The 15408-nt window shown below is 39.7% G+C and overlaps 1 protein-coding gene across 2 annotated transcripts in view; it reads left to right on the forward strand.

Annotated features, from left to right (window-relative positions):
• The window catches only part of Sec8 (Secretory 8), a 206885-nt gene that overhangs the window by 87547 nt on the left and 103930 nt on the right, over positions 1 to 15408 (forward strand). The window lies entirely within an intron of this gene.

Genomic DNA, 15408 nt, shown 5'->3' on the forward strand with positions numbered 1-15408 from the left:
AGTGTAGTGTCTGTACTCCAGAGGAGTGGTTACAAAAGGCGTCTGTTCTCCATGTTAGGAGCAGCCTACAAGTTTCGGCTTGCAGTAGCTCTAAAATGCCTTTGGGAGTGGCGAATCCATCGTAATAAAAGCCTTTATGCTGACAAGTATACTGAAGCCTCGGAAAATGCTAGGCCATTCCCCACAAGTGACGTGCAATTCTTGTGATGCTAGGAGAAATGTGAGAAATGGGCGACCAGCAACCAAATACATCAAGATAGCGACCATCAGTGTAGTGACACTAACAGGGAAAGTGGAAGAAATTGTAGATTTTATGGTTGACAAAGATATAGCATTGCTGGGAATCAGTGAGACCAAATGGAAAAGAAAAGGTGAGAGGAAACTAAACAAAAGATACCCCTTATTCTGGAGTGTAGGAAGAGAAGCCAAAAATGGTGTAGGTCTCATAATTAGAAAAGACCTAAAGGAATACCTAGAATTGGTGGAAAACATAAATGACAGGCTGATTAAGGTCAGATTGAAACTTGAAACTGGTGTTACAGATATAATTCAAGGGTATGCTCCACAAACAGGAAATACAGATACGGATCTAGAGGAATACCTTGAATATCTGGAAAGCCATATACAGGGCAAACAAGTTGTATTATTATTATTATTATTATTATTATTATTATTATTATTATTATTATTATTATTATTATTATTATTATTATTATTATTATTATTATTGTTATTGTTATTATTATTATTATTATTATTATTATTATTATTATTATCATAGGGTGTTTACTAGCATAATGTGTAAAAATATACAATGAACTTAGGTTAAAATATAAAAGTAATTTGACTAGAATGTCCAGCTTCAACAACCAGTCCACTACACTTGGTGTCAGTTCGTGCAGAGCCCGTAAACCGTCCATAAATGCTGACAGTGGACAGCTTTCAACAATATGAAGCAATGTCTGCTTCTCAGCACCACACTCACATGCAGCACTTTCACAATATCCCCATTTTTTCATCATATATCAGCACCTGCCGTGGCCTGTTCTGAAGCAATTGATTTTTGACTACTCATGTCAAAGATGAGTTCCTGTGTGCTAAGGTCTTCTTGAGCAACTGTATTTCACTGCTTTTCTCCTCAGGTCAGGAAAGAAAAGGAGATGAAGAGATTATAGGATCATAGGTAAGAAAAACAAGGCTGGAGATATTTTTGTAGACTTTTGTAGAAGAAATAAGCTGATCGTTGGGAACACTTGGTTTAGAAAGAAAAACAGTCAGAAGATAACAAGATATAGTTGGGGCAACAAAATCAAAACTCTGATAGATTATATTTTGGTCGAGAAAGGTAACAGGAAAATGTTGGTAGACGAAACAGCCCTCCCAAGTGAATCTTTTGAAGGAGATCACAGAGTTGTGATAGCTAAGTTACAGATGGGAAAGATACAAAAGATGACTGAGATTATGCAAAGAGAGCTAAGGGTGTGGAAATTGCTGGTGAAGGAAATAAATGAAGAGTTCGAGACACACATTAAAACAAGTGTACCTAAGGAAGACATCAGAAGGGTCGAAGAAGAATGGGCGTACTTTAAAACAGTCATGGTAGAGTCTGCAGAGAAAACCTGTGGAAGACTATCAGGCAGGAAGAAAGATCAAGAAATGCCATGGTAGAATGATAGTGCAAAAGATATAGTTAAATGGAAGAAACAAGCTTGGAAAAGATGGCTGAGAAACAGAACTACAGAATGCAAAACAGAATACAGGCACTGCAAGAAGGAGTGCTCCACTGTGGTTCAAGAATAGAAAAAGAAATGCTGGCAAAAATTCACTGAATCTCTGCAAGAAGATACAACCGGAAGCAAAAAGATCCTATTGTAGTGAGTAAAAAAGAAGAAAAACCCAGGTGAAGGTGCTGACTTTTTTTTTATGAACAGGAGGAAGTGATGAGACAGAACGGGATATATTACAGAGGTGGGGAAAATAATTTGAACAGCTTTACAACGTGCAGAATACCTCGGTAGGAGGAGAAATCGAAGAACCAGATTTAGTGCAGATGGAAGATAAGGAAAATGAGGCAAGGCAGCTGGAATTGACGAGGTCACCATAGAAATGATAATAGCAGCAGAAGCAGTTGGTCTACATTGATTGTATAGACTCTTCAGAGTGATATGGAGAGAAAAGAGTGGACGAAAGGGGCCGTCATACCAATTTTCAAGAAAGAAGACAGAAAGCAATGTGAAAATTACAGAGGAGTGACACTGATACCTCATACAGCTAAGATCCTTGAGAGAATCTTGGATAAACGAATAAGAGACAGAGTAGAAGGAAAATTGGCAGAACACCAGTGGATTCAGAAGAGGCAGGTCCACATTTGACTCAATATTTACATTGCATCAAATGATGGAAAAGTATTGGGAATATGGAAAGGACATGGTATTAATGTTTCTAGAGATTGAAAAGGCATATGACAGTGTCCCAAGGAATTTGGTATGGAAAATATTGACAGAGGCACAGATTGGAAATGAAACAATGCAGATGGTAATAGCACTGTATCAAAATTGTGAAAGTTGTGTTAGAACCGAAGTGGATCAAACTGAATGGTTCAAAAGTTGAGACAGGCTTAAGACAGGGAAGTGTATTATATTCCTTACTCTTCATTATTCTACATAATATCAAGGAGAAGATCATGGACGAGCAAGTTAAGTTTATGCTCTTTGCTGATGACATTGTAGTTTGGGGAGATAATTGGGTGGAAGTACAGACACAAGTTGATTTATGGAATGAGGAGATAAGAAATTTCGGAATGAAGATTAGTACTGCAAAAAGGAAGACTTTGTTCCATGACGAGAGGTAACAGAAAATCCAGGGGAGTGATAAAAATAGGAAATTAACCTCTTGAAGTAGTGAAAAATTTTAAATATTTGGGCAGCAAAATGTCACAAGATGGATTTTTGGATGGAGAAATTGATTTAAGAATACAGGAGTCTGCAAGTTTCCACCAGTGTGTGAGAGACGTTGTATGGAACAAAGATGTGCCAGTGAAGTGCAAGAAGGTTTTACACTCATCCTATTGTAAACCTGTACTGACCTATGCTTCAGCAGCCTGGACGTTAACTAAGCGGAAGCAAAGTAAGATACAAGCAGCTGAAATGAGGTTCCTGAGGAGCATGCAGGGAAAGACAAGACAAGATAGAATACGAAATGAAGAAATAAGGAGAAGCGTGTGTAAACTTCAAGAGCAGATTGATATAGCAAAGCTAAAATGGTTTGGACAGATGATGAGAACGCCAGGAGAGAGAATGCCAAGGAGAACATTCATGGATACAGAGACTGCAAAGAGGCGTCGAATGAGATGGAGGAGCTCTGTTGTGGACTGTATTGCAGATAGAGGAGTCGATAGCAATAAAGTACTAGCAGAGGAATGGTGGAAAGGTCGAGTAAGGTGGAGGGCTTTGATACACTACCCTACCCAGAGAGAATCTGGAAAAGGGAATGGATGAAGAAGAGAAGAGGCCTAGTGGACGCCCTAGAATGTCAGTTGATGTGACATGCCCAACGGCACATTGTCGGTGAAACACTGTACTAATAACACGAAAGGTTCTCATTGCTCTGATTTCTTGATTTGTGGACATGAAAGCCTTCATGGGGAATGTAGGCCTAATACTGTACTAACCTTCTTTGCCCGCCTGGTGGCCATGAGCGTTCCGGCATCAAGTCTATATGATCTAACACCGGTTCGTGTCCCGTTAGTGGAAAAGAAATATTCTATCAGAATGTTGGCCAGCAGGGTAGGAGAGGTGGTGCTATACAATTGCTAACCACTAGATTGTGTGTCAAAATCGTGGATTCACTTCCAAACCTCTCCACATTGTTCATGTGGAGTGATTCGTACGTCAGATGGAGATGTTAAGCCTAGGGTTTCATCTTCTCCCTACCTCATCATCATGCGCAGGTCGGCCATGGGCGTGAACGAGAAAGACCTCTCTGGAAGGCGCACTACCCTACTTCGGTACCCGTCTCTCTTGCATCCTCATAACATGTTCAGACCACCTCAGCTTATTTCTCCACATTGCAGTTTCCTTCCTGATGTCCTTTCTTGTGTTTCCTATCTCACTAGCCTCTGCTGTCTTTCCATCATTCTCCAGGTGTGGGACAATCATAAATCACATTTCTTTCCCCCAGATGTAGATCCTCACACTCTGTCCTTTTGTGATCTCTATGTCCAGCTGGCCCCCCACATTCTTAAAGATTTCCACAATTACTCTTCCCCTCAGCTCCCTCTCCCCATATTTTACACAGTGATGACAGCACACTTCCTTACCCTACGTGGACACTGCTGCAACAACAATTGTCGTACACTACTTGCACATCACTTTCCAAATCCTTTCTGTTTTATGACTTTCAATAACTTTGCTTATATGTCTTTTTTAAATTAAGAAATATCACTGTTTCTCTTCCACGTTGCTGTTCCATCGCTGCCATGAAAAAATATTTTCCATACTGTATGAATTGTCACTGTGTAAATATAAATTTCTTCTTGGATGAATCGCATTGCATTCACAATGGATCATGAATCTCACCAGCCTGAAATGTTTCTGCACTAACCATACGACGGTGACATCAAGGTTTACACTTCCACTGGTCTCTGTTAGTCAGTGAATAATACATAACACATGGTGAACATAGAAGCTTTGCTATAGGAGAATGCTGGGAATTAGTTGGAGAGAAATGGTCACCAATGAAGAGCAGGAGAGAGATGATGTTTTATGACACAAATAAAAAGACTGTGCGATCATCTTATAGGACATAGACATGATGGGTTATTGAAAAAAATAATAGAGGACAACCAAATTAGAGTACATGACTCAAATATTAGATGATGTGAAATGTGATTCCTACAATGAACTGAAAAGGAAAGCAGAGAAACACCAGCCAGCCTCATGGCTGGGTTAGAAAAGTTAAACATTAAATTTACAAGATCTGACTATTTATTGTCCTTGTGGGTCCACTTCAGTCATCGACCTATCAAAAGATGGACATGTAGTGGTAAGCTGATTATATTTTTCAGAGAAATGCGTCTGCAATACTGATTTATGGTACAATCTCATTGCAATATACAGAGCTACCAGTGACATGTTATCTTCCAATGTGCCCCCAATCCATTTATGATACCTTAAACGTGGTGGATAGTGAAACACTTTATCTAAACCGTACAACTTGACCGTCAGCACTATCGTTACCTCTTCCATTGTCAACATTAAAGGAAATTCTGAACTAGAACCTACCTCTAACAACGGATGGCTTTAATGAACATAGGTTTTCGTGGCTCATTGTATTAACATAAAGAAATAAATGTGTAACCAGAATTGCATTGGCGGAAAGCTCGGCTTTATTAAATAAATATTTATATAGTGGCTTTAATCATGTTACACATTTATTTCTTTACGTTAACTGATGGATTTCTTCATTTTCAGCGGTAATGTTATTCCTGTTGCCATTGATGCTTTCACGGCCCATACTTATAGATTTTGGGCTTATGCCGTGTCAAGAAAATAAGGTGAATTCTTTACGTTCAGCCACACATTGGACGTACTGAATCATATATCAGGGACTCTCGGTATTTCGTCAACAAGCTGTCAACCATAACCCTTCAATCTAATGTACTTTTGGTGAGTTTCAATGTGGAGTCCTCGTTCACTAAAGTGCCGATTGACTCGGTCATGTCTCTCATTGAACACCGGTTCCCTGAGGATGTCCGTAGTGGCTAATTTCCTTATGGAGCGTTTTGAGGAGGAGGCTATTGCTTCGGCGCCCGTCAAACCTATGATATGGTGGAGGTATGTTGATGATGCATTTGTGGTCTAGACAGAAGGTCCTGAGAAACTTTATTTATTTGTTTGTTTGTTTGTTTGTTTGTTTGTTTGTTTGTTTGTTTGTTTGTTTGTTTGTTTGTTTGTTTGTTTGTTTGTTTGTTTGTTTGTTTGTTTGTTTGTTTGTTTGTTTATCACAAGCTACAGCTACACTGAGTAAATTTCACTTGCGCTGTCAACAGACTATTTAACAAATGTAAACTTTTATAATAAAATATATCAAACATAACAAAATATAACAAGATCAGCACAGCCTACTAATAAAAACTGTCCGAATCGAAAACCATGAGAATGTCCATGTTTATAGCCAAGTCGTGGGTCAAGATGGCGGTATAATCCCTTCACATCAACTTATCTTTAAGAGACTATTTACACACCTCTCGAATACACTTTCATTTCATGCTATATCAAGCTCTTGTCTCCTATTAATATTGTTAAAGAGTGTTGGGAGGCGGGTTAGGAAAGATCGTTGAAATATTGAGTGCTGAGTGTGGGGAATGTGGAGATGTTCTTTCGTTCTGGTGGAGCGGGAAGGAACACGGAGAGAGAAGAGTGAGACAAGATGTTCCGAGCGGTAATGCCCATTTAAGATCCCGTGAAGGAAACTCAGGTCAGCTACCTGTCGCCTGATGTGCAGCGGTGACATATTAATTGCCATTAATACCTGCTGCGTAGACAGATTTTTGAGCTAGGCGATTCTGTTCCTTACTGTTACAGCAAAGAAGAACACTGCTCTGTCTAACTGCTTAGTATTGGAGGGGGAGGCTGTTGTCCAAATCGGAGAGCAGTAGTTTTTTTTTTTTTTTTTTTTTTTTTTTTTTTGCTAGTTGTTTTACGTCGCACCGACACAGATAGGTCTTACGGCGACGATGGGACAGGAAAGGACTAGGAGTGGAAAGGAAACGGCCGTGGCCTTAATTAAGGTACAGCCCCAGCATTTGCCTGGTGTGAAAATGGGAAACCACGAAAAACCATTTTCAGGGCTGCCGACAGTGGGATTTGAACCTACTATCTCCCGAATACTGGATACTGACCGCACTTAAGCAACTGCAGCTATCGAGCTCGGTAGTCGTAGTTTAAGAGTGGTTGAATGATCGTGAGGAAGAAGTGACGAAGAGCAATGGGGTCAGAAATTTCTGTGAAGCGATAGAGAATGCCTAGTAATTTCATAGCCTTGGTTGTATATGTTTCTATGTGGGTCTTAAATTGTAATTTTGTATCGAATATTACACCTAGGTCACGCTGTTGCGTAACTACGGTGATGGGCTTTTCGAGTAGGTAATATGATAGTTAAAATTGAAATAATTGATAAATAGATTCAACCTATTCAATACAAAAGAATAGGAAATGTACTAAATTACATTCCCATTTAATAATAAGTAGAAATGGTACTGGTTTCGACCCTAGTCCAGGTCATCATCAGCCGATTAAAACATGAAAAACAATGCATAGGAAAAGGAAAAGATTAAGTACACTCCGGATCAGTAGACGAGGTGATATAAATGAACGGGGGTAGACACTGTAAAACTCAGAAGAAGTAAAATGCAAGTCACTCGAAAGAAAACAGTGCGCAATTCTCTGAGCGGCAGCATGGCACACGCAGCGCTAGGCAAAGTCCCACAATGTTTACGAATAGCGGAGAGCGGTTAAATGAGCCAGTTTTTAAACACTGTCAGGCATGAAGTCACATCACAATCGAGCACATACGAAGATCCATAATCGTGCAGGAGTTGAAGACGAGTAGATCCATTGAAGCAACTTGCCAGCTCCCAGTGATCAGCGCGACACATTCAATATCAGGCACTGTGGTTTCAAACGCCAAAGTAAAATGGAGAAAAGCTTGAAGATCCAGTAATTTTCCTCGGTCGTGGGAAAGTAAGTATATAGATAAATATAATACAGTTCAATATAATTGGATAAGTAATTGTGCTCCTATAGAATACTTAGAATAGTTGACGTGAAAAAAACAATTGTGAAGAGCAAAAAATATAGTAAAAAGCGCAATACCGGAAACAAATGAAAACGTATATGCACAGTGCGCAATTTTTTAAAACTTAAAAAATTCAGGTCTTGATTGAAGTAGTCGAAATCGGCGCAAGGCAGGAGTTGAGTATGAATGAGAAGAACCGAAATGAAGGTGGAACTGAAAGAAAAGATAGAATAAATTAATAGAGGAAGGGGAATAGTGGAATAAGATAAGAATAAAATAAATTGAAATTAAATGGTGTTGAGGAAGGATACGATAGGGAGATAGACGAAGGAGGGGTAGTTTAGGGTGGGTTAGGAACTTTGTAAGGCATGGAAAATAGAATTGGGGTTTTGAAATTTAGAATTTTTGAGAAGAAGAATTAGGAAGTCGAAAAGGATATTGGGTTTTTCAGAAATGTTGTTTAAATTGAAATTAGGGTTGAAGTATTGATCAAGGTGAATAAAGCAATTTTCAGTAGTATTTAAGAGGGGACCTTTGTTTATGGTTTTAAGTATTTTCATGTCTTTTTCAATATTGGTGAAACTATGATTGGAGTCTTGTATGTGTTGTCCTATGGCGGAGAATCTATTGTATTTAATGGCGTTGATATGTTCGGAGTATCTGATATTGAAGTTGGGGCCAGTTTGTCCGATGTAGGAGGAGTTGCAGTTGTTACATTTGAATCTGTACACTCCAGATTTAGAAAAAGCATTCGATTTATTTAGTGATTTAGAGTTGTGTGAAATATCTAAAGACATAACAAAACAAACTGCATTTTCCACTTTCACTTTCACTCAAGATGCTTATAAAATAACTATAACTAATATTTTTAAAAAACACACATGAAAATTTCTTTTAAAACTGACAATAGAAATTTAGATATTGTGCACTGTGCATATACTTTTTCATTTGTTTCCGGTATTGCGCTGTTTTACTATATTTTTTGCTCTTCACAATTGTTTTTTCACATCAACTATTCTAAGTATTCTATAGGAGCACAATTACTTATCCAATTATATTGAATTGTATTATATTTATCTATATACTTACTTTCCCACGACCGAGGAAAATTACTGGATCTTCAAGCTTTTCTCCATTTTACTTTGGCGTTTGAAACCACAGTGCCTGATATTGAATGTGTCGTGCTGACCACCGGGAGCTGGCAAGTTGCTTCAATGGATCTACTCGTCTTCAACTCCTGCACGATTATGGATCTTCATATGTGCTCGATTGTGATGTGACTTCATGCCTGACAGTGTTTAAAAACTGGCTCATTTAACCGCTCTCCGCTATTCGTAAACATTGTGGGACTTTGCCTAGCGCTGCGTGTGCCATGCTGCCGCTCAGAGAATTGCGCACTGTTTTCTTTCGAGTGACTTGCATTTTACCTCTTCTGAGTTTTACAGTGTCTACCCCCGTTCATTTATATCGCCTCGTCTACTGATCCGGAGTGTACTTAATCTTTTCCTTTTCCTATGCATTGTTTTTCATGTTTTATTTGGCTGATGATGACCTGGACTAGGGTCGAAACTGGAACCATTTCTACTTATTATTAAATGGTATTCCTATTCTTTTGTATTGAATAGGTTGAATCTATTTATCAATTATTTCAATTTTAACTATAATATTCTTCAATACGGAACAATGAAATTTTTAACTTTAAATAGGTAATATGATGTCGGTAGAGGAGATTTACGCAGTGTTATGGTCATTAGGCTGTATTTTTGTGGATTGGGGATAAGTTTCCAAGTATGGTACCAGTTCGAGAGGGCATTAAGTGAGAACTGTAGCAGAGCTGCATCTGCTGGATTCTTGATCTCCCTAAATATCTTGCAGTCGTCAGCAAAGAGTAGGGTATTCGCTGTTTCGTTGAGTTCAGATGGTAGTTCGTCCATAAACAAAGAAAACAGCAAGGGGCCAAGAGTACTGCCTTGCTGCCTTGTGGGACACCGGAGATGACTGGTAACCATGAGGATGAAGTGCCTGATATTACTACTCTCTGCCAACGGTTATGTAGGAAGCCAGTAGGAAGGGTCAGAAGACTGCCATGTATATTGAATCGTTCGGAGAGTTGATGGAGCAACAGAGTATGGTCTACAGAATCGAAAGCTTTCGAAATGTCTACGTAGCAGATATCCAGCTGTGATTTAGCTGCAAATGGCGTGTGATGCAAAGCTATGCAGAGTGGCCAGGTTTTTTAGACAAGAGCTCCCTGGTAGAAAACCGTGCTGCTTGGTTGAGATATACGACAAAGTGAATGCAAGGAGACGCTGGTGTATAATTTTTTCAAAGATGAAGGATAGTGTGGGGAGAATAGAAATTGGTCGGTAAGATGAAACATTAAATTTGTTGCCTGATTTGAGAAGTGGAACAATATTTGCCTGTTTCCAGGTAATAGGGAAATAGCCCGTGGCAAAACATCTGTTAAATAATTTAGAGAGAGGGACGCAAAGAGTGCTGGCAGTATTTTTTAGGAAAAGAGCACCTATAGTGTCGACACCACTAGCTTTGTTGGTACGAAGAGTTTGAAGAAGGTTATGAACTTCACTTGGTGTGGTAGTTATGCTTGATAGGGTTCTGTTTGAAGCTGTACCAACGAGAGGGAGAGGTTGGATTTGTAAAGGAGGGGAGAAGTTGGAGAAGAAATACCTGTTGAACAGTTCATTGCGATCGGCGCCGTCTGCTGTTGCATCGTTGTAGTTCACGCTGTCAGGAATCCGCTCCGTCCTTCTCCGTGTGTTGATGAGACTCCAGTAGCGCATGGGATTGCTGCGGACGTTTTCAGTGACAGTGTCTACGTGTGTTTTGTAGTCTCTTCTGACCATAAACCTCGCGTGGCGGCGGATTTTAACGACGCTATTGTGAGTGTGTGGGTTAGGGAAGTCTTTCCACAGGCGCCAAGCTCTCTTCTTATTAAATAGTATCAGTCTGGTCTCTTGTGATATCCAGTGTTGATATTTGCTGGTAGTAGCCCGTTGTGCAGTCACGAAGTCTTTAATTGCAGCTTGCAGCCAGTCGTACAGCAGGTCAAGAGCCAATTTGATATCAGCTATTTCGAGCAGACTCCAGGGAAGGCATTCCAGGGCACGACACATTGCAGGCTATTACATAAAATCAGCTTCATGGTCCGTATCGCACTTCAATAGATTCACAATGAAGTATTTATTTATTTTCCACCTAGTCGATACAATGATTGCCTAAGGCAATTTTTATTGGTCAAAAGTGGTACATGTTTCGTATATTAACAACATCTTCAGCCACATAACAATGTTTAGATGAAAAATATAAAATAGACAAAGTAATGCTTTAGAGGAAGTGTCCTTGAAATTAACATAAGATTGACAAGATTAAAACAAACAAATAACTCAAGAGAAAAAAAAAAGAAAAAAAAAAAAAGAAAAAAAAAAAACTGTCTATAAAGTATGTGTCACAGTTGTTAACTGACAGTCCGGTAGTTGGAGAAGACCACTTTATAGACAAGACAGGTTAAAGTCGCCCATTGAAATTACTTCACCATGAGGGAGAGCTGCAGTGACTGAGTCCAGGCACTGTTCAAGGTCACAGAATGGGCTGTTCGGTGGTCTGTAGTAACATCCCACAAGTACAGGGCGTCGAGGAAAGAGTAGCTCCACCCACACTAACTCGCAGTTCCGTTCAAGATCTGTCCTTCGTTTACATGGTAATGCACTGTTCACTGCTAGCATCTCTCCACCACCTAGAGTAGCGCGATCACGACGGAATATGCTGTAATTATCATTGAGTGGTAGTTCACTGTCACTAGCCCACAAGAGCCATGTTTCAGTAAGTCCGATCACGTCAACTTCTCTTAAGTCTGGCAGGGATAGTTCACAATCAGACAGCATATTGTTTAGGCTTTGGACATTCTGACAATAGATGTTTATGTCTGTTTTCATTTCACAAGTGGTGGGACCGGGGTTTAAGTGGACATCTCCAGTCAGTAGTAGGAGGCAAAGCAGGCCCCTAATCGCTGAGCGACCAGGCCTAGGCTTGTTCGGCTCAGAGCTAGTAGGGAGGCGCCTATAAGTCTGGAAAATGGCACATCCAGTCAGAGAGAACGCCGGAATGTAGTAGTTTCTCTCTGCTAGGAGCCATGCAAAAGGAGAACTCACTTTTTCACTTGCACACACCGATTCCTTAACTTGAATAGACCCGTGCAGAGACCCGTAAAGCACAACAACTCTGATTATTACCACACAAAGAACACAAACTGCAGCAGCACTAAGCTTGCACGTGTCTACTCTAGCCGCCATCTTGACACCAATTTCTAAACCACCTAAATCAGCAACATTCTTCAATAAAATTCACTATGGAGATGGAGTTGGGTGGATGCCTTCCTTTCTTGGATGTTCTAGTAAGAAAGAAACCAGACTGCTCCTTAGGACATACCGTTTATCGTAAGCCTACCCACACAAATCGCTATGTTCATGCAGATTCTCACCACCACCCAGCACAAAAACAAGGCATTCTCACAACACTCGCCAAGAGGGCAAGACAAATTTGTGAACCATCACATATCCAGGTGGAGATGGACACACTCAAAGTCGCGTTCAAGGGTAATGGTTACAGCGATTTGCAGATTCATAGAGCCTTGCACCCCAGAGAAACGACCAAGCAAAGCTCACAGAAGGAAGAAGTGAAGGGAACTGCCTGCTTGGCTGACATTCACAACACCACAGATCGAATTGCCAACGTCTTCCATAAACACAATATAAAAACCGTCTTTTGCACCGTCACTAAAATTGCTCACAGTCTGAGTAAAACCAAGGACAATTTGTCCCCACTTTTACATCCTGGGGTATACAAAATTCCCTGTACTTGCGATAAGGTATACATCGGCCAAACATGCCGGTCTATTGGTACCCGTATCAAAGAACACAAACGTAATATTTGTCTCAACCACCCAGACAAATCGGCAATAGCTGAGCACGCTCTATCGTCGGGTCATGATGTAATGTTCCAAGATGCTCGAGCTCTTACCCACACTAGACACTACAGGTCCAGGATTATACGGGAAGCTGTGGAAATACGTAGAAATCCTAACTATTTCAACAGGGACACTGGCTATCAATTAAGTAATACCTGGTTGCCATCCATTAAGAATTTATGTAGGTAGTTCCCTTCCCTTCCCTGTCCCTTCACTATTGTTATTTCATCTCGGTGTTTTCCATATCTGTACGTTCTTCGTCGCCAGATGTTTCATTCCAGGCTTGTGTCTATATCATACACCTGTCAATGTTATATGTTACGTACACACGTTTATGTGAACCGCTTAGACTGATTCTATGGTTTGGTCAGCTTCCGCTTCGAACACTAGTGTTGTGCACGTCCTGGGAGCCATCTGGTGGCGAATGAACGTACCATTTCCACTTCTATTATAACATCTAATTTCAAAGAGTCATTGTTTAAGAAGCCTTTCTCATGGACAGTCGAGATTTCTTGTGAGGACGCTGAGCACAGTTCTCTGCAAAACGTAAAGAATTTCACCTTATTTTCTTGACACGGCATAAGCCCAAAAGCCCATACAGTAACATGTCTATAATGTTATTCCTGGTCACTAATGCGATACTAGCAGGCAGAGAGCAGATGGACGGATGACGAGAAATAAAATACTCGTTGCTTTGCCTTCAGTAATAATCTCAAACTATTTTCAAGAGCTATGTAAACATGTATACATGCTTATCCGCTTGTTTGTTAACACACCAGCGTGAGCAGTACTGGGAAAATACCAAATCGACAAAAGTCGACTCCTGAAGCAGAAGAATTAAACGAAAGCGGAAGAAAGTGTAGTGAGGAGAAACTACCTGCTAGTGTCTATTGAAATTATTGGTACCTCCTGCCTTGTTTATGATCCACGATACAGGGAAAATGATCCCAAAATAAAAAGCAATGATAACCAACACAATAGGAAATCAGAAAATGACAAGGAAAAGTACTCCACAGAACACAATAAAAAATGTAAATGGAAAGTAGACTTACCTTGTCTCAGTAATCCAAAAGAAACAACAGGAAGTGATATGGTTCATAGAAATAAATAAGAGGTGAGGATACACTATTGTCAAGTTGATTAAAAAAAATTATGTTGGCTGAAAACTGCATCAAATAAATCAGACCTTTTTAAGGAATAAAGGGATGATTATATTAGAACCATGAAACTCCTTACGATTAGTACTACCATGCGGGGAACAGCATGGGTCACTTTTACTTGCACGTAGTTCCACTGTGTTAGGTACCACATAGGTTTGTGATTAGTAGCAAACGAGAGCGCGACAGCTTTTACAGTACCTGTGATTAGTAGCACTATATGAACAGCACCATGGGATGACGGAACCCAAGGTTCTGGCTTGCCTATGATTAGTACCCACTATACGAGGAACACCACGGGATAGTACGAGTCCCTGTGGTTAGAACACTTAGGTGATGAACACCATAGGTTTGCATTGTCTGTCAATGGCGTCGCAATGTGCGAAACACCATAGGTCTGTATTACATGTGCGAATTTAATTACTTGTAAGTAGTACCATAATGTGTGGAATACCGCGAGTCTACGCTACTTTTAATTAGTACTGCAGCATGGGAAATACCATGGTTGTATGTTTCTAGCAATAAGTACCATTGTGAGGGACTGATGATCTGAAATATGGACTCCTTTCGTCTACAAGCATCATCGATTCAGTATCGTGCTGTAGAAGCAGTCCCTTGGTCAGTGATACTATTGTTTTACGCCAGCTTTTGTGCATGTGAGGCACTGTTGGTCTGTTCCACTGATCGTTTTAAATTCATGTCCATCCATTCATTCATTCTTCGTCCTCACATTTTGAATTGTGGTCAGTGGAGGATTTTGGGCTTTTAATTTGTCATTTCATTTTGTCTCATTGATCGTTTTAAATTCATATCCATCCATTCATTCATTCTTCGTCCTCACATTTTGAATTGTGGTCAGTGGAGGATTTTGGGCTTTTAATTTGTCATTTCATTTTGTCTCATTTCGTACCATTAGGGGCCGATGACCTCGATGTTAGGCCCCTTTAAACACCAAGCATCAAATAACTTTAGGTGACTTGAATAAATTAAATATTGATAAAATTAAAGAGGTCTACAGATATGAGAAGGAGTTCAAGCAGTTGATGGAAATGAACATCAGTTTCAAGTTCACTGTATAAATCATAATTGAAATTGAAAGTACATAATATACTGTACAACCAACATTGAGATATTACCCAAGAATAATTAGCATTGTTGATTTAATTATATAAATTTAGAATTCTTTATGGGCTGGAAATAATAATGCTATTAAATTATTCCTAACTTTCATTGATCAGTTGTGTAAAAGAAAATTTTCCAAGGATGAGAACTGCATGCGGTTACATTGTTAGGCGCTGAATACTGCTTAAGTTACCATTATGTTGTTCACATGCAATTTGAGCTTTATATATTCTTCAACATCACAACCAGTTACTCACATAGGTATCTTTGCAACTTCCTTGGCACTACATAATTATCGAGTCACACACAGTACGTAAATTATCCTTGTTCAGGAATGTAGATTGTACA

Source organism: Anabrus simplex, chromosome 12 (genome assembly GCF_040414725.1).
Source record: "Anabrus simplex isolate iqAnaSimp1 chromosome 12, ASM4041472v1, whole genome shotgun sequence".
In the NCBI taxonomy this organism is placed as follows: Eukaryota; Metazoa; Arthropoda; class Insecta; order Orthoptera; family Tettigoniidae; genus Anabrus; species Anabrus simplex.